This window comes from Sebastes fasciatus, chromosome 19 (assembly GCF_043250625.1).
Source record: "Sebastes fasciatus isolate fSebFas1 chromosome 19, fSebFas1.pri, whole genome shotgun sequence".
NCBI lineage: Eukaryota > Metazoa > Chordata > Actinopteri > Perciformes > Sebastidae > Sebastes > Sebastes fasciatus.
This window is the reverse complement of record NC_133813.1, coordinates 19,646,189-19,671,445: the sequence shown is the minus strand read 5'-3', so window position 1 is coordinate 19,671,445 and position 25,257 is coordinate 19,646,189. Positions and strand designations below refer to the sequence as shown.

Genomic DNA, 25,257 nt, shown 5'->3' with positions numbered 1-25,257 from the left:
TATATTGAAATCTGTGCCAAAAGAACCAAAACAACACGTGACTCACAAACTGCAATCTCCTCTGCTTTCAGATTCTGTGTGTGTGTGTGTGTGTGTGCGCGCGAGGAAAGCGTTAGATTGCAACACGGCATGAGACAAAGGAGGAAGAAGAGAGTGAGAAAGAGATTCAGCATCAACTTTTCCCCTTGGGATTGGTCGCCATGGCTACGGAAGCATTTTCAGCTGAACGTGGGACAAACATAAGGAAGAGTGAGAGAGAAACGCAAAGAGACAGAGAGAGAGATAACATGGCGGCACTGATATATTGTCATTGTACGTTAATGTAGATGTAAAGCAGTTAAAAAAATGTATGATACATTCAGGATGCAGTTACAAAAACACTTGTGCCTTATATAGCACTGCAGCTAGGTAACCACAAGACACTTGATCTCCAACAGAAAACATGTAAGACGTCAGGAAAAAGCAGTGACCCAATACGAACTCTAATGAACTCTAATGGAAAACGGAGACCAACGAGAACAAACAGCATCAAGAGACTATAACGTCTCATCTTACAACCAGACAATCAGACTCCATCTATATTTCAAAAGCTACGGAAAATCGTGACAATGGGCCGTCATGATCTAAGATTAGTGGAGGGCACCTTTAATGAGGAGGAGGAGGAGGAGGAGGAGGAGGAAGAGGGCACAAAGGGGTCGTGTTTCCATGCTGGCAGGCTAACGGCGGTATCGCCTGAGGGCCAATTTGTCCGAATTCTGTAACAAAACTTGAGGAAGAGTAATTGAACTTGTGCACCAAACCCCGTTTTCTTAAATGTCTCATCATCTAACCAAGAGAAGTGAATTTACCAGAAACATTGAAGCATTGGTCGTCTTTTTAATGGACACAGTGTCATCTTTTGTGGTACACAGCGTGTTATCGCTGGGGTCTGATTGACAAGCATTAACAAAGAAAAAAAAAATCAAACTAATCTAATAACACTTCTTCTGAACAATTTATTTGGGGAGCGCTCTATTGTGCCATGATTTTGAGATATTTTACTCGTATCAGCAGTTTGTTGATGATTTTCTGAAAACAGTAAGTGGGCAAAAATTGTGCTCAACACAGGAAACGACCGTCTCAATTTTTCTCTGCAATAGGTTTGTCAATATTTGCATAAAGTACAGCCAATGTTACTGGTCATGAATTATTTATGGAGACTAAAGGAAAGAGACTTGTAAGGGCTGGTTCTGCTTGACAGTGTTGCCATGGACCTACCAGATGTGTGTGTGTGCGTGTGTGTGTGTGTTCAGGGGATTGAGTGAGTGTCAATGAGAAAGAGAGAGAGAGAGAGAGAGAGAGAGAGAGAGAGAGAGAGAGAGAGAGAGAGAGAGAGAGAGAGAGAGATGCGCTCTGCTGCGCTCACCGGCAAAGTCACTGCTTTCTCAAGGACACTGCGGCTAAGGGGCAAGAAAGAGAGAAGGAATGACACACGGGAAGAGAATGCGAGAAGGAGGCAGAATGAAATAAAGACATCTGATGATAGAAGGCCAAGTAAGATAAAGAAATAAGCGGAGAAAACAGGCAAAAAAAAATGAGAGTGGAGGAGGCAGCAGATAAGGAAAGCTGTGCTCCATATGTGAAAGTGAAAATATTTCTTGTTGGAAAACTGCAACAAGGTTTACAGTATGTAAAGTAACCATAGACTGTATATAAGAAGTGGACGTAGTATAACGCTAAGTATAACCAAACGCTGAATAAGACATTTCTAGGTGACCAAAATGTTACAATTAACTTTCATGAACTGAAAACACACTGTGAAAGGGTTAAAGTTGTAAGATGAGAACACGGACGCCGAGGTAATGACCTGTCAATCACAAGGTAGCCACGCCCTAAAGCATACCCTGCTTTATGGTCTATTTGACTTTAAATGGGACCATAATTTACTAAATGAACATCGTGCTGTATTGAAGAAGACTTGAAACTAGCGATTGAGACCATAAACCGTTTATAATGTTTACTGAGGTAATAAATCAATTGAAAAGTCGGGTAATTTCCTCATGGAGGAGATGCCCCCTGCTGGCTATTAGAAAGAATGCAAGTTTAAGGCACTTTCTGTATTGGCTTCACTTTTCAGACCCGGCGGTTTCCCAGTGGGAGTAACCAGAAAACGTTGTTTGTCTCATTACCGTGAATGTTAAACACAATACAAAACTAGTGCTACAGCTACAGACGATGTCATTATCAGTTAATGTATCGATGATTCTTTTTAGTTTAATCAATTAATCATTTAGTCTAAAACACGTTAAAAAATGTAAAAACACGGTTGAAAATGACTCAAGGTGACATCTTAAACTTACAGTAAATCAAGCAGTGGTATTTTGGCTTGAAAAAAAACCTAATTTAATTATATCTTCATAATATAACATCTTCATAAAAGTTGTTGTCAATGAATGTTTGTATAGATTTTCTGTAATTCTGAGATTTATGACTTAATCCTTTCAGCAGCACTAATACAAACTAAACTGACTTGACACCAATGGGCAACCCCAGAGAACACAGAGAGCCCAACTGAGCAGCATATATGTTATATATGTTTATGTTATGCACACTGAGGAGCAGAGCCGCGCATGGAGCAGCTTTTTTCTGCCTGGTTCAGTCTCACCAGCGATCCACTGAAACCTCTACAGCAATCAATTATTTACACATAAAAACACACGCCACGCGCAGACCCCAAAACACTCCCACTGAGATGATAGCGGGGAAGGCCGCGGGGTGAATTGCATAAAAGCTTCTTAACATAAGTAGGCAGTTTACCAAAGCGGCGAGTGAACTCGGCAACCGCTTGGACCGCAGACCCTGACCAGCTGTGATCAAAAAACGGTGTCTTACCTAAAGGCATCCTCGGTGTACGGCTTTGATACTGAGGAGCAGACCACAAGATGAATGTGGGGCTTATGTTTATTCAGATGACACAGATGGGAAAGGAAGAGATACGAGCATAGACGGTTACAGAATACATATATAGGTGAGCAGATATTGGTATATACAGTAGTAGGAGCATGAGATATAGAGAGAGCCAGAGGATTTAAAGTTTCGCTCCATAAACAGTGAGCCAACAATGCTGCAGCAGCCCAGATACAATATACAGAGACATGCAGACGGAGAGATAAGAATTTGGATTCCGTTATTCTTTTTTACTCACCCCCCACTGTCCTCCAATCTGTTTATCTGCCCACTTCTCTTTCAGCGTCCGTCACCCAGTGTGTCTGTCTGGAGTCACGGTGTCTGAGCAGGCAGGGTTCAATACCTGAGAAGACAAAAGGTCAAAGGTCAGTTAACATCAGTGCGATGACACTTAAGGATCATGTTCAGCTTGACACCAGCTGACCAGCTGACACCAAAGGGGGAGTAAAAAAAAAAAAAAAAGGTGCAAATAAGGATTTGCTTGTGTGCTTAAGTACTACAATGTATCCTTGTGCAACAGTTCGTATGGTATCTTGCGAAAAGTTATTTTTCATTTCCGTGTGTTCTCTTTTGTGCGATCAGTGCCCCTTCAGTGCAGAATCTCTCTAGGCAGAAAAACTACTTGGTTAGGCTTAGGTTTGTTACGTAACTTTAAATTAGTTAAGTACGCAAGTTACAAAACAAAAGTAAGGTCAAATAAGTCAACATCAACTTGGTTCCACATAGGACACAGGAGCACAAAGGAACATCAGTCTCCTGGGTGAAAGACCTGTGTTTGTTTGACGTGTCTATCCAACCCGACCTCCTTCTTATGCAGACTTTGTCGCTCTTTATACTCATTCACCTGAGTTCCTTAGACCCCTGCACATCCTGGCTCACGATTATGTGGGTTACATATGAATTCCAGTGCATTACTTTTCGTAGGTATAAGTACGAAGAGTCAATGAGAACGGCCTGAATAGTAATTTAAGTATCATGCATTTCCTTGCACACTTGCACACTTGCACTCGCACAAACAAAAGCGTGTGCACGTAGACACTCCACTGCTATCTATCAAAGGCAAGAGATAGCTGAACAGACGCTTGAAGATGAGAGGTTGAAAGACTAAAACCTCCATTAAGCAAGTGCATATTTAATCTCGGTGCGATAAGAGTAATTATTTTGCACTGAAGTATGACTGATTCACTCGTGCACATGGCAGAGTGTCGTCGTTATATTACTTGTTCCTCTCCTTCCTGAAAACGTCGGCAGAAAGGGCAGTGGAGAGGGGACAGGACCTTAGGGGGTCAAGGGCTGGGAAAAAGGAAATAATACGGGAAAGGAAGCATGTATGAAAGAGAAGAGTAAAGGAAGAGATCATAAGAAGGGACGAACTTCTTCTGGAAAACACAGAAGTGTATAAACACTGACCAGAAAATTGAGACCCTGCCCCTGCAGAAGAAGTGGGCCCTCCCTTTCCCATTTGCATATGTGCCGCTACATACATACACGCATGCAACATCACTTCAATTTCCACATTTCCTTTCCATGCAAACGGATTACAGAGAATGTGCCCGTAACATATAGCACTGTGTCACAGATTTTCAGAGAATGTGCTCTAGTTTATTCCTCGAGGACATGTTTGACTTTGAGAAAAGCTTGGGTATTAGCTTGTCCGCTGAATTCTCCCAACTTTCCAAAGCTTGTCTAAAGCACTGCTGAGCTGACCCATTCCTCTTTTATTCCGCCCAGCGTGACACGGCAAAGTTGCTTACTTTTAATTCACTGTGATGGCAGACTGATGTACAACCATACTGCAATAAGCACTTGTAGCTTTTCACCTTCAAACTTTATCAACCAAACTACCATTGTAATAGTCATTTGAGACTTTACTGTGAGACAAAGCTACAGTGACACGTAAGAACAACTTAAAGGGAACATTTCATGCTCATTTTCAGGTTCATACTTGTGTCTTAGGTTTCTACTAGAACATGTTTACATACTTTAATATTCAAAAAACACTTTATTTTTCTCATACGGTCTGTCTGAATATACCTGTATTCACCCTCTGTCTGAAATGCTCCTCTGTCTCTTTAAGACACCCTCCTGAAATAGCCAAGCCAAGTCTGCGAAAAAAAATACGGCAGACCTTAGTAAAGGTAGTTCTCAAGCCGTGGGTGATATATTCTATTGTGACTGCAAAAAAAAACTGACTGGGTTGTCCTATTTCAGTTTGTGGGTTGATAGGTACTTCAGATACCCAAATGTTTGTGCACAAGCACGATATGTCATGATATGTCCCTTTTAAGAGCTACTGGCTGCTCTGTAAAGCACCGATCATTTTCACATTTTACTTTCTGAACATTAGCTAAATTAGGTTGTGGCTTTTAAATTGTCCTCGGTCTTCTATTAGCTAAAACAACTTTAGGCACCATTAACGGATGAACCAGCTGGAGTCATTAAGTAATCTTGTTGGGTTTAATTTGCGCTATTGTAAATCAATAAGAACAAGCCTGATTGCTGGACTACTGGGAAATATCAAACTATCTGCTTTGCTCAGTATTCATGAGCGGAGTTAAGAAAAGTCTGAACCAGCATTAATCCTAACAGACCATATATTGTGTATTACAATGCAAAAAAATACTATTCATAGTACTAACACTAATGACATGTCCCTCCCTGTGTAGCAAATTCTGACAGTGATGATCCTGAAAAACCAGATACAACGAACAGACGGCGGTGCACCCTCCTACAAATATGACACACAGCCAAGAAAATCAGAGCAGAACAAATGTACAGTATTTGCTTTGTGCTGTTTGGGGAAGCGGTCACACCTTTTATAATAGAGCATAACTGAGGTGGGTGTGGGTTGGTGTAAATGGATGTAATGCCATGGTCCTTCAAGTCAAACTGGTTCACAGTCACATCTGATTGGAACTCTATTCACAACTTTGACACGTGCATACACACACAAATTAGACTTACAAGTACACTGCGTATAGTACACAAACACACACACAGTTAATCTTCCTGAAAAAAGCCTTTGAGGTATGAGCACTGTTAACCATGGTAACATTAATAAAACCTTATCAAAATCAAACAAATCTTATTTTTTAAAATACTCTTTCTGCTTGTAATCTCTTTACCCTTTGTAATTATTTATAGGCCTATGTATCTGAGTATTGTCTAGACTGTGAATGACTCATTCCATTTAATTACACAATTCCTTTTATTTTGTGTGCTTTGTTTAGAAAAACATTGGACAGTTGGAAAGCTGGTAAACACGATGTGACAGTGTGACAGTTGGTTAAAAAAAATTGTTATTCGAACGCTTGTCATCTAACTATAAAGCGAGGAATCTCTGTCTGTCTGTGTGTCCTTAGCATATCTTGAGAACTGCTCATCCGATCTACTTTACACTGGGCGGGTGTACTGCTGGGGACCCAAGGGAGTGCTTTTTTCAATGCAATTTGGACACGTAACATGTTCAATATTAATAAACTTTAAATAAACAACCACATAGCACTCTGTGCAGCAGTGGGGGAGGGGCTTCAGGGCTTCAGGGCTGAGACGAGCATGTCGTCCTCAGTGGGCTGACTGACATTCACTTTGGCTGCTGGATATTCTTACGATACAACCAAACTCTTCTTCACTTTCCTGGAGTTGACGAGCGATGAGCAGTTCTCGACTGCGCTGCAAGCAATCGGCCCGCTTCAAACGGGCACAAGCCAGCAACAAAGCTGCAAACAGCAATACCGGGGGGCTACCGGGAGCTAATTGGCCCGCTCCAAACGGAAGCGGGCTCCGAAGGAGGCGGGCTCCAAACGAGCACGAGCCCACGACAGTGCTGCAAGCAGCAATACTGGGAGGCTACCAGGAGCCAAGCAATCGGCCCATTCTGAACAGGCACAAGTAAATCACAAAGGACGGACGGAAATCATTTTTTTCAAGCAAAAGATTTATCATGATTATAACATCTTAGTCAGTAATCTGTTTAAGTAATTACAGTTTGATACTGACAAATATTATAAACTGTACGTAATATTCAATAAGGGATTGGCATATGAATCAGATCACAAACAAAAGTGCTGCATAAAGCCACATTGAATTGAGCAATGTTAACATTATATCTAAAGATACTCTAGTTGTTTTTTCACAGAAAATTGCAGATGTATTAGGCAGTGCTAAAGTATGGAATGTAGATTAGGCTTGAAAGTCATTTTTCACACCTCTAACAGGCGTGGTGAATCAGTTTTAAAGATGGAGAATATTAAAAAATAAAAACCTCATCACAGATTTTTATTTCTTCCCTCTGTAGAGGAGCACTTGAGAGAGAGAGAGAGAAGGGGGGTTAATGGAGACGTTCTGTCAGATAATGGTCTCCAGTGACTGACACGTGTTCTCAATAGAGCGCTCACGAGAAAAGAAAAATAAACCTTCAGCCGACAGCATTATCTAATTTGCCGATCCTTCACATCTCATTTGTAAAGCATTACTGATCGTGAGAAATAAGGAGCTAGGTGTCAAACTGAGAAGCAGTGGTGCAACGATGCGTAAACAAAGACATCATTTTATGCTGCAGTAGGTGGTACGAGAACCTGACTCGGTGCATAAAACACAACCTGTAAGAAATTGAGCTTGTTAGTGACAGATTGCACTGACAGTGTCACATTTTTTAATCAGACAGGCTGGGGGGGAAATGTAACCAAAACCACATGCGTGACCATATAAAAGTATGCGCCAACATGGAAATCTACACAATACCCATGGGCGAACACAAGTTTACGTGCCATCATAAACACCCAAATTGACGGGTGTGCATTCCGGCCCATATGCTGCACGAGACCCCCTTGCTTGATGAGGAAAACAGGGCAGAGTCCTCTCTATACCTCTTTGAATAAAGCTGAGCACTCTCCAGCTCTATGAGTCAACCCCACTGTTAAGCTGTTCATTTCCACACGCATGATTCAGATCATTCTCACCCACAGCACCTGAATTCACGGGATACATTTCGCGCGAGCGCAGGTGCCTTCGCAATACCTCCGTCTCTGGTGAATCACCCAGAGAGTTCCTTGATCAAAGGGGCTGTTTAATCAGCTTGAGCCCTCACAGCGTAATGTGTGGTGATGTAGTAACCATTAGCCAGACAAGTAGTAGGGGACTACAGCCAATAATAATAAACTTAATGAAGTGTGAACCCAAAACAGAGGTGGATGTTTAAAGCGAACGGGAACTTTTAAATGACTGGACATTTTCGAACCATAAAACCTGCCCCAAATGTTATGGCCCATACTGTAACATCACTGCCAATGTCAGCTCTACAATGATGTACATTTACATAATATTAAAAAAAACAACACAAAAAGTAATTTGTACTGTCATTCTTGTCCACTTTTTAATAACCAATGTAGGGCTGGGCAATATATCAATATTATATTGAAATTATGATATGAGACTATATATCGTCTTAGCTTTTGGATATTGTAATATGGCATAAGTGTTGTCTTTTCCTGGTTTTAAAGGCTGCATTACAGTAAAGTGATGTAATTTTTTAAACTTATTCTCGCTGTTCTATTACTTGACTTTACCCACTTAGTTATAGGGCTGGGCGATAATTCAATATGATAATTTATCACAAGATTAAGATATCGTGGCACACAATTATGTTGTTTAAATTACTAATAACAAGCACATACTAACTCAAATTTCTCAGAAAATCTGAAAAAAATGCTCAGTACTTTTCATTTGTCAAGTATGAAATTCCCAAAGGAGTATACAAAAAAAGGCCTTACCATGTGGTTATTCCATAAAGTATATTTATTTATTGAATTACCAGAAAACACGCTATATCGTGAATCGTTATCGAGATAAGAAATTACCCCATTGTGTAAATATTTTGTTAAAGCACCAATAGTCAGCCCTACAATATCCTCATAATATCGATATCGAGGGATTTTTGTCAAAAATATTGTTATATTTGACTTTCTCCACATCGCCCAGCCCTAAACCAAAGCTACCATTTTTTGCTTCAATTATGTTGTGCTGCACAAATGTATACTCTGAACGTCTTTACAACGGAAGCTCTACTACTGTGAATGATTTCTGAGGTTTCCTGTGCTACCTCAATGCAGTGTGTCGGTTATCTGGTTATCTGCTGTTAGTTTACAATACGATAACGTGACTTTACTTTGTGTTGGTATAGCTCCAGGTGTTAATATCATCATGAAGCTAATCACATAATGCTGCTTATGTAGTAATTTCTTAATCACAATCTTAATCAGATTATATTATTAATATTGTAGTCAGTGAAAAATGCCGTCATTGAGAGTTTCTTTAGCTTTGAGCCTAAGTGAGATTGACGTGTCATGGCAAGCATATTAGTTGATCTCACACCAGAGTGCTTTCATAAAAAACATAAAAGACCATTCCGTATAATTCTAAATTAGTTTTGCTATTCAATTTGTGAAATAAATTTAAAATGACAATCCCTTTTTAATATTCATACACACTCTAATAGAAATTATGATGTGAGAGAGTATGCCTAACGTTGTTCTCAATTTAAAAATATTACATGTAATCCTAATCCAGATAATCTCCGGTTTTGAATCATTTTCATTACGGTGATGCGCTTGCATACACGCTTCCGATTTGTATGCGTTTAAAAACACAATTATCTGAATCCAAGCTGCAGGTAACCAGACAATTCAAAAAGTCACAGATATAAAACAAACACAGGCGTAGACTCACAAATGCCGCTCACAAAGATTGCAAGTGCAGAGGGAACTACTTGCCTTAGAGGAACAAAGCCTTCTTTAAACCCATAATTGCACACCTGTGTACAAACATGCATGCATGTCACACACATACCTACAGTGGAGGAAGCCCTGGAATTGGTTCTCTGTTTTTATATTTCCAATCTGAGGCAGGCTGGCCCAGAGATCTCCACTGACTTAAGCCTTGGCTTTGGGATTTCGATCAGGAAACAACTAGAGGGTGAAGGGTGAGATGGGTTCCGGCTGGATGGAGTGTACAGTAGGTGGAGGGTGTCGAGGTGTGAAGACAGAAAGACCTGGGCTGTATTCGAAACCGGCCACTACATGCTACTATACAGTACATACTGCAAACCTCAGTAGTATGCTAGTGAAACAGTTCAAGCGATTTATTTTTCAGTATGTTAGGCCAGGTTTTAGCCTTTAAACAAGCTCTTAAAGCACTGGACAAATAAACAAACTCGTACCTCTACTGCAATATTATCGAAAAATACAACTTTGATTTTTTTTTGTTTCCTTTTTTATTTATAAGATACTGCATGGTTTAGCTCCACCTTTAAACAATTTATTCTAACAGCTCATGGTGAAGTAAGACAAACATCTTACTGCACATCCAGGGGAGACGGTAAATATAAAACATTGATCCACAAAATTTACTCAAACTGCTTTTTCAGTTACAGCAACTAAACAGTGGAATGATGTCTCTACAAATATTAGAGTAATGCTGGAGTTTCGATTCGCCATCTAATATCATAAAACTGCCAATATTCAAAATCTACACAGTTGATTTCCTCGCCTCAAAAAGTTTTTAGAATTTAGTGATGAAACAGCTATGAAAAATTTAAAGAAACGTGCAGTTTTTGGCCACTGTTCTTGTGACCACAGCCTGTACCGTTCCAGCGCTTTGCATTGTGGGATACAGTAGGCGAGGTAGACTAAAATCCATCCCTTCAAGAGCTACAATATGCTGACAAAAAGGTGAGAAATGAAGATGCTGATACACGCCTGATGCACGGTAAAAGAGGTAGAGTGTGAGGTTGGGAGAAGGAACGTGGGAGGGAGGGCGGTGAGAAGGGAAGTGGCGACAGGTGACAGGGAGTTTCCAGGTTCAGCCGGTTGTTCTTCATTCTTGCGTGTGTGACCTCCTTCCACTCAACAATAAAAGCAATTTACTGTAAGCTTATACAGAGCCACTGCAGAGTCATTTGCCGCTGACTGCATTTCTTTATTCCTAGGAGCAAAGTCAAATAGCCTTCTTGTGTAAAAGAAATGATCTAGTGACCAGACTTCTGTTAGCTTTCCTAACATGTCCCTTGAGGTACATACATGGACAGCCATATCAGTTCTATTAAGAGTTATTCAGTTTATTCGAGCAAAGCTGATGAGACACTGAGCCAGCGCTGTAATAACAGCGTAAAACACACTCCCATTCATACAATCATGCACAAAGTCTGCAAAGCACACACACAGTGTGTGAGCCCCAGTCATTGGTTGTGATCTGACATCTACAAAGACGCTTCTGTTTCAAACATCAATAAAGACCCCCTCTATGTTATCCATACAGATACAGCAATTGGTGCCGGTTTGTGGGCACCCTTGTGTGTCTAGGCGGAGGTCCCTAAAATCACAAATGAGTCTACATTCAGCGCTTGTTTAACACTAACACATTCTGCAGTAGAACACACCCTATAGACAGTGCAAAGAGCCTTTGACACTAATGCAGCGTAGGAGGCATAACTTAGACATCCTGCATGGAACCGCCAATAAATACTGACACGCCAAGGAAAGAACATCGAAAACGCCATCATGTTAGAGGAATAACTCATTTGAGGCTGACAGCATACTGTGCGATGCAGAAAAAATATTGTACCATTATTTTTCCAAGTTGTAATGATATCCGACAGGGTGTAACATCAGTGGAAATGAAACCAATGTGAAGTCTTTTATGTGGCAAAACTGCCGGGGATCCTCTATTCAAGCAGAGTGTTTAATCTAGAGCTGAAACAATTAATCAATGAATCGATTACTTGATCAACAGGAAATTACTCTGCAACTATTTTGACAATCCCTTAATTCTTTCAGTCATTTTGTTTTGTAGCAAAGAGAAGTTGGGACTGGCATTTTCCACCATTTCTTTATCAAATGATGAATCGCTTAATCAAGAAAATAATCAGCAGAGGAATTGATAATGAGTGCACAGAAAAGAGGTACAAATCAGAAAACAGAGGCTCTTGTCTGATTGATAAACAGTAAGAAAGGACACAAGAGTGTGATAAAAGTCAATGTAGGACTGCAACTAAGGATTACAGTATTTTCATTGTCCATTAATCTGACATAATAATGATTTATTTTCTCGAATTATTGATTAGTTGTTTGGTCTATAAAATGTCAGAACATGGTGGAAAAATGTCAATCATTGTTTACCAAAGCCCAAGATTACATCCTCGTATGTTTTGTTTTGTATACAACTCAAAATATATTCAGTTTACTGTTATAGAGGAGTAAAGAAACCAGAAAATATTCACATTTAAGAAGCTGGAATCTGATTTTTTACTTTTTTTTTCTCTTAAAAAATTACTCAAACTGATTAATCGATTATCAAAATAGTTGGCGATTAATTTAATAGTTGACAACTAATCAATTAAGCGATTAATTGTTGCAGCTCTAACTCTAAATGAGACAGACACAAGATCTATAGTAAAAACTGGGAGTTCTCCTCTAAAGGCTAAACAGGAACATATGCCTGCCTTTCAGCGAAACATTCGGGCTTATACGGTCTATTTGATGTCACAGCTACTCTGCGGCTGCTTTGTATCTCCCCTGCGAAGTGTTTCATTTCATTCAATTAGCCATGCGAGCATATGCGACCAATGGCTGCAATTCGCAGTCATTTTCCAGGTTTATAGGCCGTGCTGCAGTGAGGAAATGCTTTGCTGCTCACCCAGATCCATCATAAAACAGCCTGACAACTGACGGAGCGCTCTAAACAGAACATGAAAAAGGCAGACAGACAGGAAGGGGAGCGAGGAAGAGGAGTCTTGACTCCTTGTGTTCCTCTCACCCACTCTAGTATCAACACACACACAAGCACACAAGCCCCAAATGAGAGAGAGTGACTAAGTCTCACCCCTAGGCTTCATACAGTAGCTCTTAACAAATTCAAGCCTTGCCCAATCGTTTCCCTTCTCTCTGGGTTGCCATAGCTACAGCCTGCCTCCTTGTCTGTACTTTGGGAAGGGTGAGACTTTACCAGTGTGTGTGTGTGTGTGTGTGTGTGTGTGTGTGTGTGTGTGTGTGTGTGTGTGTGTGTGTGTGTGTGTGTGTGTGTGTATGTGTGTATGTGCTAACCCCAACAGATGGGGTCTTAACACTTTGTATCTGTCAACCTTACATTCACACTCCTATTGGACGTCTGAGACGGGAGGCTGCGAGATAGCAGAGAGGTGAGACGCGCTGAGAGAAGGGAGAAAATAACTGTAGTGTGGTGGATGAGATTGCTTGTGACCCCACACACTCGTGTCATCCCATTCAGTACCGACACCATGTCTAAAGAGCAACGACCTGGCTTCTGTTGTAGGGGCAGAGTATGGACTGTGCTCCCTTTTTTTTTTATTAACTTCTAAAATGTACTACTGTACCTTTACTGAGATAAAATAGCCTAAAACTGGCAAAAAATGTATTGGAATCCGGAACTATTTGATCAAAGAATACGTAAACAAGATTATTAATATGACCAGAAACATCAAAACACTGAGTTTTCATACCTATACTTAGGCACTAGCTTCTTAAATGTGAAGATTTGTTGCTTTTCTCTTTTTTAGACTGTCTCCGGCAGTGCCCGGTAATGTGCGTAATGCAGCCTCCAGTGGCTTCCACTCAGCTCTTTCGGCCCCTCCATGGCTTGCATCGGAGAACGCTCTACCACAAGCAAAGGCAGCGAGGGCTCCATGACATGACTCGGGAAGGACTCAGCCAGACATTCCTCCGTCCTCGGCTGAGATGGACGGCATAGCGCTTCAACACGTGTCTTTCGGTTTACTTTCAAGCCATTCATTTTTACGGATTCTGTTACAGTATTGTTTGTATGGTTATTGAATATAAAAACATTTTATAAATGGGGTTTATCTCACGACGATGACCAGCTCGCTGTACATTATCCCTTACATGGACAATGTAGGGCTGCCCCCTCCTAGTCGATAGGTCAACTAATCAGTTTTTTTTTAGTCAACTAAGATTTCTTTTGTCGATTTGTCGTTTTTTATATTCTTTTTTCATACTGAATGACTTATTTCCAAGAAACTTCTGAGCACATTTCTGGTAAATACATGATTTAAAGTGGTACTGTAGTGTGATTTTTTTGTGGAGAAACTCGACTAATCATTCAGTCGACAAAATCATATGAGTGTTAGTCGACTAGGAATTTCTTTAGTGGAGGACAGCCCTAGGATAATGATAGTAACAAGTCAGTCTTCAGTTGTAGCATTCTAGTAATATCTAATATTTATTCTGTTGTTGATGGGGATCTTCTCACATACAGTAATAACAGAAAAAGAGTGTGTGATGAATCCTTTTATGTACTCGTTTGTGGGTAGCCTCTATCTCTTTGAGTGTGTGTTTGCTATGCATCGATGATTCCCTTTATGATAAGAAAATATGATGATTTCCCGAGATGCAGTGATTTACAAACAAACACTGTCGATCCGTACAGGGAGAAGATGCAAAGGTTGTTTAGAAAAATTCATTATCCCACTAAAATACAGGGACAGAGTACAGCGCTGTTTGTGAAGCTATCACGAGTCAGCGGAGCTGGCGAGAAAATGAGTGTGTGTGTGTGTGTGTGTGTGTGTGTGTGTGTGTGTGTGTGTCAGAAGGAGTGAGAGAGACAGAGAAAGTGTGAGAGCACCCCAGGAGATCTGCTCCTTCTGTAGACAGGACAGAGAAGGCAGGACTGACAGAGATGGAGCTGTGTGTGTCTGTGTGTGTGTGTGTGTGTGTGTGTGTGTGTGTGTGTGTGTGCTCAAGATGCATATGTGTCTTCAGAAGTGTGCTTCTCAATGCACTACGCCAGATGTCACCTTGCGAGCACACCGCACAGGTGTATGTGTGTGTATGTGTGTGTGTTTGTTTGCAGGTACTGTAGATGACAAGAATGATGTAAACACTTGAGGATCAACATATCACTAAAACTCCCACCACCTGCCCGCCAGCAGACAAATAGAAACACAGTCTTCTCTTACTCTGCTATTTCTTTATCTCCCTGCATCGCTCCACTTTTCTCTACGCTCTCGCTCTCTGCAGTCCTGCCATCCATCATCATTAGGAGGGGGATAGATGACCTGTCTACACCTGCAACCACTCTCTGTCCCTTTACTCTCTGGATAGGAGAGGAACAGGAGAGGAAGAGGAAGAGGAACAGGAAGAGGAAGAGGAGAGGAGAGGAAGAGGAGGAGAGGAGAGGAGAGGAGAGGAGAGGAGAGGAGAGCTTATAGACCGGACTGACACTTTGGCTGTACATACATGTACACAGTATATTGTTATATGTTATGTTATATCATACTGCGTGTGTGTATTTGCATTGAAATTCAAATTTCTGACTCATTGCTCTTTCTCTATTTGTGCTACAAGGATTCCTTAGCCACATTGCATCAACACAACACTAACAACACCTAATAAAGTCAAGTCCCAAGGGTATAATAAGAGTATAATATCACAATTATTCGCAAGATTGTCCATAGTTAATCGTGATGAAAACGCAAATTAATCACGCATTTTGTATCTGTTCAAAATGTACCTTAATGGGAGATTTGTCATGTTTTTAATACTCTTTTCAACATGGGAGTGGGCAAATATGCTTGCTTTAGGCAAATATATGTATATATTTATTATTGGAAATCAAGTAACAACACAAAACAATGTAAATATTGTCCAGAAATCCTCACAGGTACTGCATTTAGTATAAAAAAATATGCTCAAATCATAACGTGGCAAAACTCAAGCCCAACAGGCAACAACAGCTGTCAGTGTGTCAGTGTGCTGACTTAACTATGACTTGCTCCAAACTGCATGTGATTATCATAAAGTGGGCATGTCTGTAAAGGGGAGACTCGTGGGTACCCATAGAACCCATTTTCATTCACAAATCTTGATGTCAGAGGTCAAGGGAGCTCTTTGAAAATGACCATGCCAGTTTTTCCTCGCCAAAATTTAGTGTAAGTTTGGAGCGCCATTTTACCTCCTTCATGACAAGCTAGTATGAAATGGTTGGTACCAATGGATTTCTTAGGTTTTCTTGTTTCATATGATTAAAACTGAACCCGCTACAACCTTGCAAGTTGCGTTAATGCGTTAAAGAAATTAGTGGCATTAAAACGATTTTGCGTTAACGCATTATTATTGCGTTAACTTTGACAGCCCTACTAAAAACAATATCTAAAAACCTGTCATCAATGTATTTATGATTCGCTTTTTTTTGTGCATAATTGTCTGTTTTGCTCAACTTATTGTGGTGATATTGCCATCAAGCCAGTATCTTGTGCCAAACGAAGCAGAGAGTTGGTGAACCTTTACATCCCTAAAGGAGGACAAAGTAGAGACGCATACAGAAAAGGGGGGGAAGAAGTGCGGGATGGTACGAGATGAAAGGATGGGAACGGCTAAGATGGAGGAGGAGAGGAGCGGAATGGATGAGGGGAGGACGAGCAGAGGACAACGTATTGTCTCCTGTTAATATGTAAAAATAACTCTGCTGCTGCCTGGTGGAAGAGCTAACTGGGTCAGAGAATTCCCACAGAGGGAGAAAGAGAGAGGAGCGAGAGAGGGAGGTATCACATTGATTCAGTCTGTGGTATCAGTGTGCAGCAGAAGTCAGTCTCTCTCTTCACCTTAAGGCTGTTAAGGCTGAGCGGCATTCTCAGTGCATCCATCTATCCGTCCGATAGTCTGTCCTCCCATCCCACCCTCCCACATCTTTCCATCTTGTCTCTAGTTCCTTTGTTTACACCCTCATCCCTTCCTTCTTCTGCTAATAAACATAGCCTCGACTTTATCACACACACCCGCTAGCCTCCGTCACATTCTGCTCCCCGAGTTCCCCTCTTGCAATTAACCCTGCCTCCCTTTCTCTTTCTCTGTTCTCCCTCTGTAAATACACATTTCTAACCACTAAATGGCTGAATAAAACATGCTGCGTAATACACTGCCAGTTAATCTATTCATAATACAGCATTTAATTACCCGGCAGTTAAGCAATGTGACACGTCTTGAACCGATGATAATGATGGCGAAGCTAACTGATAACCTTGTGGGAATAAGAAGAAGAATGTACGAACTCAAGTTATTATATCGCAGCCTGTGTTATTATCGGTGGCACGAAATCAGTCACCGGTTAATGTGATATTGCGCTCTTTAAAAAAACATATCTGGTAATTTACCGGGCCTCCAAAACCATGATTTAATGTGATTTTAATTTGGTTAATTTAGAAACTAATTTACAGCAATATTGATGCCAAGTCACTCAATTATTTCGGCCGTGGTGTTTTGTCACACACTGCTCTGCACACACTTCCATTCCCTTGGTCTGTCCTCTATCCTTCTGGACCTTTTACCTATCTTATTAATGCTTATTTTTTAAGCACTCAAATTGTCTTTGCATGTTCAGCACCTCTTCTATTTCTGTCCACACTTTGTCCCATTCCTACCCATCAAATCCATGCTACTTCTATCTCAGCCTGTGCACCTGTGTATTATAGCATAGCATATCTGGTGAACCTGGAAACAGATTAGCTAAATGTGAGCATAATATCATCTTTTAAACTTTTCCTACTATATCTGCCCAGCTGCTGCTTCTCTCTAGTGTCCAGTGTAGCTGCTGTGGGTTAAAGATCTAAGGATTAAAGATACATAACTGGCCTATTTTAAATCATTTTCAATATTTAAGCTATTTTCAGATGGACTCTGAATTCCATAGTTTCTCTCTCACACTCTCTTTTTAATCTATGAAATGTAATCCCATGCACCAAAAATTCCACGGCCTGCTGTGTTTTCTGAGTCTTTACTGTTGCCCACAGCAGCTATAAGTGTAACACATAAACCATAAAATGTGCGTGGATCAGCAATTCTGAGCAGTAATTAAAATCTTTATTGATGAAGACTGCTGTAAGCATACTAACTATTTTGCAGACTATTCATCAGGCTACTACTGCATTAGCTGCGTGTGTGTGTGTGTGTGTTAGCCAGAGTCATACATCTACAAGACAAATTAATACAGGAGCTCTCTTGCACTCGGGGAATTCCCACCTGTGTATTTTCGCTTGAACTCAAATATTCACATGCCAGAATTTTTAGCAATGGTAAGCAATAATGTGAAAAAGTAAGTAGTATGCAAATAAGGTCAATCTACTGCTGAATAATCAAGCTAACCTTTACCTCTTTGCTCCTTTTACTTGCCATGTTTCTGCTATTTCATAATCATTCTTGTTAACCATGTGTAGATTAGCCAATCTCCACTATGAATTCATACATTCATGTGCCTGGATAGAGCTACTTAGAGCTTAAAATGATTAAGAACTCAAGGCCTCGATGGATTAACCTGCAGGGTTGGTTCCGAAATGGGCAGGGCTGATTCTTGGCCGGCTGACTAGGGGCAACAGAAATAGCTCGAGCTGACTACAGCATATGTAACGCACTGCAGCAGTCCTCCAGGGTTCCATGTTTCTTCATTTAAACCACCTGCCGTATATGCGTTTGTGCGAAAGAAAGAGCTCCGTGTGTTTGTGAACTATACATGTGATGGTGGCAAGGCGTTGGTGTGTTTTATGGAAGAGAAGAAGAGACATACGTAGGGGTTAACTCATATCTTAATGGTGCAGTGGTACTCTGCGGTCTTTTAAAGCGAGGGCCCAGCGAGAGTCTATCCTAATGAACATAAAACGCCATATTATCCTTGTCATGTGGAGGCCTTTTAGTTGAAGATACACTGCACTACAGTGTTGCTACAGTAGATCTTTGACAGAAAATAACTACTCAGTGTCACTGAGGGGAACGCACTAAGTACAGTAGCTCTGAATGTGAGCCTTCTATGTGTTTTTTGTGCATAAGTGAAACATTTAAATAGGTTGGATTGTGTGTTGGCTGTGAGCTGACTAAAGCTTTAAGGTTACTGTGAGTTTAAACTGAAGACTTTCACTTGCAATTTCATTTGGACATATAGCCTACGATTCAAGAACTTGTAACTCTATAGCTGTTAATCCTTAACACGAATACATTATTTGATACTTTTTATTGCTGGCGTTTTTGTAACAGTATTCATAGTCAATAGTCTTTTAATGCATTTGAATACTGGAAGCACTGCTCAAAACTCTATGGTTTGACTGACAAATATGCAATATGCAAAAATGCAAAACTATGCAGAAGCTCTTTTTAACTACTGGGACAATAAAAGTGTCTTTCTTGCGGTTTTTCAATGAAATATATTGTTAAGAACGTGTGTCCAAGATAATTCTGTATAACTCTACACTGCAACCACACCCCCATAACTGCGAGAAGCCCCGTAACTGCGAGAATCCACTATAATTGCAAGGTTTAAAGTCCATAGGCATTAAAACAATAAAGCCATTTTACAACCAACCAAGAGGTTAGCAAACCTTCCTGAAACCACCAACTCTGACATAGCTTACAGACCTGTGTGTGTGCATTTATCGAAAACAATTTAGCAAATAGACACAGATTAGGGTACAGCCTACACATAATCCACAGATAAAGTCTGACTGCAACTACACAGAGTGAGAAAATGTATGTATGTATGTAATGTCTTATCTGTGATAACAGTCGTATTCATTCAGCAGAGCTGAAATGAGGCTTACACATGAGGTCGTATGGTTAACACTTTATGAGAAAAGGAAACAGGAACTTCCTGTTTATCACGGATGTATGCTAACAGTGATATTTGTTTGCATAATGTCGCGGGGAACAAATACATATCTAACTACAGTGTTGTTTTAGAAACAGTATACCCAGGTTATTAAACTGCTGGTCACTGTGTAACTGCAATCTTTTTTAGAAGAAAATATGATGGATACACAAAGTATTTAACATGAACAAAAACAGAGGTGAACATGGCTATCTTGACATACAGAAGCTACAGTAGCAAGCACACACACACACACACACACACAGGCATAAAATCATTATGACGGCTGCAGTAAAAGGCTACAGTAGATCTGGCCGGATACCACAGATATAATGCCAATGCAGACTTTTGAACTGCCAATATCACCACAAAACACACAGCACAGTTGGCTAAAGGTAATACCACTAATTAAAAGGAGCACAAGCAAAAGGTCACTAATCACTGTTGCAGTCATCGAATTATCATGAATGATGCAGAGTGATGAATATAATTGAGATACTATCTTGCCTTCAAAAAATCAACATAAAAAACATATATTTTTTTTAATCTTTCCTCGCTTGTGAATCACAACAGATTACTACTGAGGATCAAGTCCCCTCCTTTTTGACCTTCTGCCAAAGATCAGGGTTGAAAGCAGGATGGGAATGAATAAAACACTAGTGCAGCCACATACCAATAATCCATGACCAGACACCAAATACTGTATACAGGTAAGCTTGTGCTCCGTACAGAGGAGGATCCCGCCCCCCTCTGCTTAAGCCAACAAAAAATCAAAAAGCCCAAAAAAAACCTGCTTAACCGCTATCACCAACGCTGATTGAAATCACCAAATCAAGATCCTGTTCCTGGAAAAGAGCTGCAGGAAAAAAAAATCCTCGCTAAGACAGGATGAACACGGCATGATGCGCCTGCTAATTCAATGCGTCTCAGCTTATCTCTTTTTCATGCACCTTTAATTTCATTTAGAAATCTAATTGGGAAAAGAACTCAAGTTTGCTGGTTGTTTGGGTCGGTCCATGACAGTTACTGTAGCTGTAACGCGCCTTGCTTTCTGGCATCCTGAAACAGACATGTTTCTCTCAGTCTGATGATGGTCGTGCAACTCTGCAGGCAAAGGGAAGTTCTTCAGACAACCCATGTCCATATTTAGCTTTTTTTCCCCCTCTGATATGCCTTGAAAGTGCTTCTATTTTCGCGGTCTACATCTTCTCGTCATCATTAAGTATAGTATTACAGTATTACAATACTACAGTATTGCGGATAGCGATGCATGCCAGCGGAAATAAAAAGCTGGCATGGATTCCCAATTAACTACAGCCTCCACCTGCATCGCTCTATATCGTATTTCACTTAATCATGCAAACCAACTCTGAGCTTCTTTCTCCCCTCCTCTTGCTTTCCCGTAACACAAAACACTGCATAAATATGGCAGTTTTTATTGTAAAGAGTAAGTGATTCCTAATCCCACCAGAATCCATTATCCTTCCCAAATCCACGCCACGTGACGCTCCAATAAATGCAATTAAATCATAGCACATAGCAATTTATTCAATGTGGCTACAGTTAAAAAAAAAAAAAAAAGACTCTCAAAATAAAAGAAAATATTTACCTTTTATCAATTTCATTGTAAAATTCTTGTTTTATAAAAATGAACTAAGCGGTCCAATAAATTACCACTAATATTGTCCATCTCATATAAAACAGAAATGGTCTATGGTATGGGATCTAATTCCAGCTATGCAGTGGCGTAACATACCACGTAAAAGTCGTCCTGAGTAGTCCTGGAAACACATGGATTAAGGTCGGAGTCATTTGTAAAATAAGCCTGACACCACAGTAGAGAGAAGCAGATCAAGAACGACACACGACAAACAACCAAATCAAGTTTACCTAGAGTCCAACACTGTGGACTAACAAGACAGGCAAACAACCAGTCCATGCACCAGCCAATGTTACAATGCCTAAGTAACAAAAGATTTGAGGTGCAGATCTATTTGTGATATCGAGCAACTGGTACAAAAAGCAATTCAAACAAAGACAATCATGAATTTCAGCACCATGGAGAGCAAACATACCCAGCTAAATATAATATACAGCAAAGTTCTCCAGAGAACAACAGATCTGATCAAAGTTTGTCAAAAAGAGAAAATAACAACTATACACGCATCATTTCATATGGACTCAACTGCAGATGGAAAGCCTCAGCACCCATTAACGCACGTTTTGATCAAATGGTCTATGAGTTACAAAATATACTGTATTACAACTCACAGTATATTATTACATCACTCTTAACAAAAAAAAGCCTCTTTTCTTACAGGATACAAGTACTCAGAGGAAACCACATGGGAAGATCATTTTCTCTGCTTTGTAGCAAGTTTCCTGAGGTTCAGATGGCTGACTTTATAACAATGTTTTGTTGTAAACTCAATATGTTATACTGTAGGACTTTAGGGAGAGACAGCACCTCAACAGATTACAGCGTTTTATAAAGCAATGCAAGACATACTTCTCTTTGATTAAATGGCATTAGTCATGGTCTTTGTGTTGTTATCTTTCCCACTTGCTGCCCATTCAAACCGCAGCACCACATCACATCACTCCTGTTTAGCAGCCTTACGCTTGCTGCTTTTTTTTAGGTTTCATTTTTAATTTACTGATAACTAAATGCCCCGCAGCGACATATCAGACCTCTTTTTATCACTTATGAGCCAAGGCACAGTTTCGGTCCTCTTAAAGCAGAGCCTGACTGCTTGTTCCACACGCAGAGGTGGCCGTGCCTTTTACTGTCAGAGCTCTCGGCGGTTGCAACTTCCTGCAAGAGGAGCTCATGCTACTAAGATCATGACACGATATGAGTGTAATGTGACTGGGTCTGTTGAGATTGGGAACAGAAGTGGGGTGTTGCAGGCAGGGACGCTGGCAGACACTTCTTGAGGTGTCGTGTCTCTAACTCAGTGACTCATTTGTGAAGGAAGGTGCCCACTTGATAACCACGATGTCATGCCCACACTCGGTTCAGGCTGAATAGAATAAGTACTACAAGTGGTTAGTGTCACTGCCGGTCTGATGGTGTCGTAGAGCCTGATGTTTATTTGTGAGTGCTCACCGATCAAAGCTACACCTGTCAGTCAAGTCAGTTTGGTTCACCCTGCATGTTCAAGCTAGCGTGATGTGTTGTTTCAGTTGTTTTTCTGTGTATTGGGCAGGCGAGAGAGACTGTTTGGAGAGAGCTGTGTGGGAGCTGTCGGACTATAGCTCTAATGAGCTGTGGATGAAAAGCAAGAGTTGGACCAACATGACCTTTCTTTATTCCAATATAAGGTACATCCCACAGTAGCCTGGGTACGGTTCACACAACCAAGTTGTTGTAGAGTGCCGTAAATGCTTTGTGTTCTTACTAGGGATGTCATGATACCAGAAATTTAGTAGTCGATACCAATACCAGCGAAATTTCTCAATTCTCAATAACTAGCTCGTCTCCTGCCGATTTCAACACGGATTTGTTGTTCACATTGCAGCATTATCAGGCAATTTTTCTATCGTCCCCAGAATGACGGTATGCAGTTAGTCCCGAGCCCTGATCCCCGGTACCTACCTACGGTACCTGTAGTACTGTAGAAAAACTGGTAGAATCATGTTTTCAGAATTTTTTACCCTTGAATTTAGGTTAATTTCCACAAAAAAAGGAAGTTTACAAGTGTAAAAGTGCAATTTTCCAATATTTTATAGATGGCTTATTAATTCAAGCAAACACATACAGATGCGCACAAGCAAAGTCAACTATTTTTGCACATTTCTTGCACTCCTGTCCTTCCTTTTCCCTTCACAGCTACACACATACACGCAGGCAAGTCAGGCTGACAATGATGTGTGTGCTGGAGTGAGACGATGATGTGGCTCCAAAAGATCTCAGGAGAAATATGGTGAAGCTTCCCTGCGAGTGCTATGTGTCTGCTCATAGCCATGTATGTGTGATGGTGTGTGTGTGTGTGTGTGTGTGTGTGTGCGTGTGTGTGTGCTGCTCCGTTGCATCCTTTTCATCCCCATCCTCCCTGCAAGCACAACAAACACGGGTGGATACACCTCAGTGGCTCTGAGGCATATGACACAAGTATGTGTACAAGTACTGTACATTAATATCTTTGATTCTACACGCTGGGCATCCATGAAGTCGCACATATACACATCATTTTATCACTTTACTGTCATTGATACTGTACATACTATTTTTCACCATTTTGAAGCATAAAATCTGTTGTTTCATCTTGTTGTTCATGTCATTGACTTATCTGGTAACGTAAAGTATATACTCAAGTGATGAAATTAGATAAAAAAGGAGAGCATTTCCAAGCTGCAGCTAATAATCTCTTAGTGTGGTTAAACAATCATTTAGTCTACAAAATATGAAAAATAATATCAAGCACCTACTGTAAGTTTTTTTAGTCTGAGCCCAAAAAAAGTCTAAACGGTATTCAATTTACAGTCCTAACATATTTGAAAAGCTGTAACCAGTGTATCTGGCGTTTTTACTTCAAAGCACTATTAATCAATTATTAATTGTCAATTTTATGTCAATTGTCTAATCAACAACAAATCATTTCAGCACTAAAACAATGTTATTAATTTGCGATTAATCGCAATTAACTATGGACAAACGTGCGAATATTCGTGATTAAATATCTTAATCGATTGACAGCCCAAATTTAACTTTAAGCCTTAAAGAGAAATAATGTAGAGGTAACATGTCCGCGTGTCACAATTCATAGTCCGTCTGAGAATTCAGTAAAGGCATTGCAATATGCAAAACAATTTTGTGAATAACACCCAGCTCTGCAGAGACATGCACTCTGCATGTGATCCTCTTCCTCCGCTAGTACACTTGTCAGCGTGGGCCGGTGTGTGTGTGTGCAGAGGGAGAATCCCATAAATCCTACTTTACTAGATAAACTTCCTAATCAGATAAAGAAATCTCACACACCCCCCGTGCGCACACACACATGCAGAGACCCAGACAGCATCTCACTGATAATCTCCATTACCAATTACGGGGTGATACGCCACAGCTTAACATGAAAGCAGCAATTAATCTGCTAACACCGGTCACTGGGTCATTGTAGTAGAGAGGGAAATATCGCCTGCAGGCACGCATATGCACACACACACACAAAGCCATAGTATCATTGAGATATTTTATTTAGAGCGAAGTATAATTTTTCCTCATTTCTCCAGAGATCCAATTCAAATATAGTGGAGTTTTTTTTTTTCCATTCTTATTTCCATAGTGCCTGTGTTCTCAAACTGTGGTGAAGGACTCAAAATTGGTCCCAAGACTTTTTCTCGCGGGTTCCTTTCAAAGCGGCACAAATGCATGCTTTAGATCGGTCTAATGGAGACAGACTTGCCTGCAGTGAGTGTGAGTATAACCCTGAAAGATGGTGCTATTCATCATAACTAAATCGTGGAAACAATGGCTTCTTTGGACTCAAAACAAGAAGTCGATCCACTTCAACGTTTAGCACTGTTTGTTGTTAAATGCCGATTAAGGCAGATTGAGCTGGATTATGTTAACAACTACCACAAGCAGACACTACAAACCTACAACAAGAGCTGGCAGTAGTTGTGTATTTGTTATCAAAGTGGGTATCCAACAAC

General features: G+C 40.5%; 1 protein-coding gene across 6 annotated transcripts in view; it reads right to left on the bottom strand.

Moving 5' to 3' along the window:
- The window catches only part of strbp (spermatid perinuclear RNA binding protein), a 99,828-nt gene that overhangs the window by 62,412 nt on the left and 12,159 nt on the right, over positions 1-25,257 (bottom strand). For 5 of the 6 annotated variants that reach the window (XM_074617235.1, XM_074617233.1, XM_074617238.1 and 2 more), the window contains exon 2: positions 3,185-3,289. The gene's annotated coding sequence lies outside the window, so the exon portion shown is untranslated. Of the gene's footprint in view, positions 1-3,184; positions 3,290-14,932; positions 15,070-25,257 lie in introns of all 6 variants that reach the window. The other variant, XM_074617236.1, reaches the window with a different exon arrangement.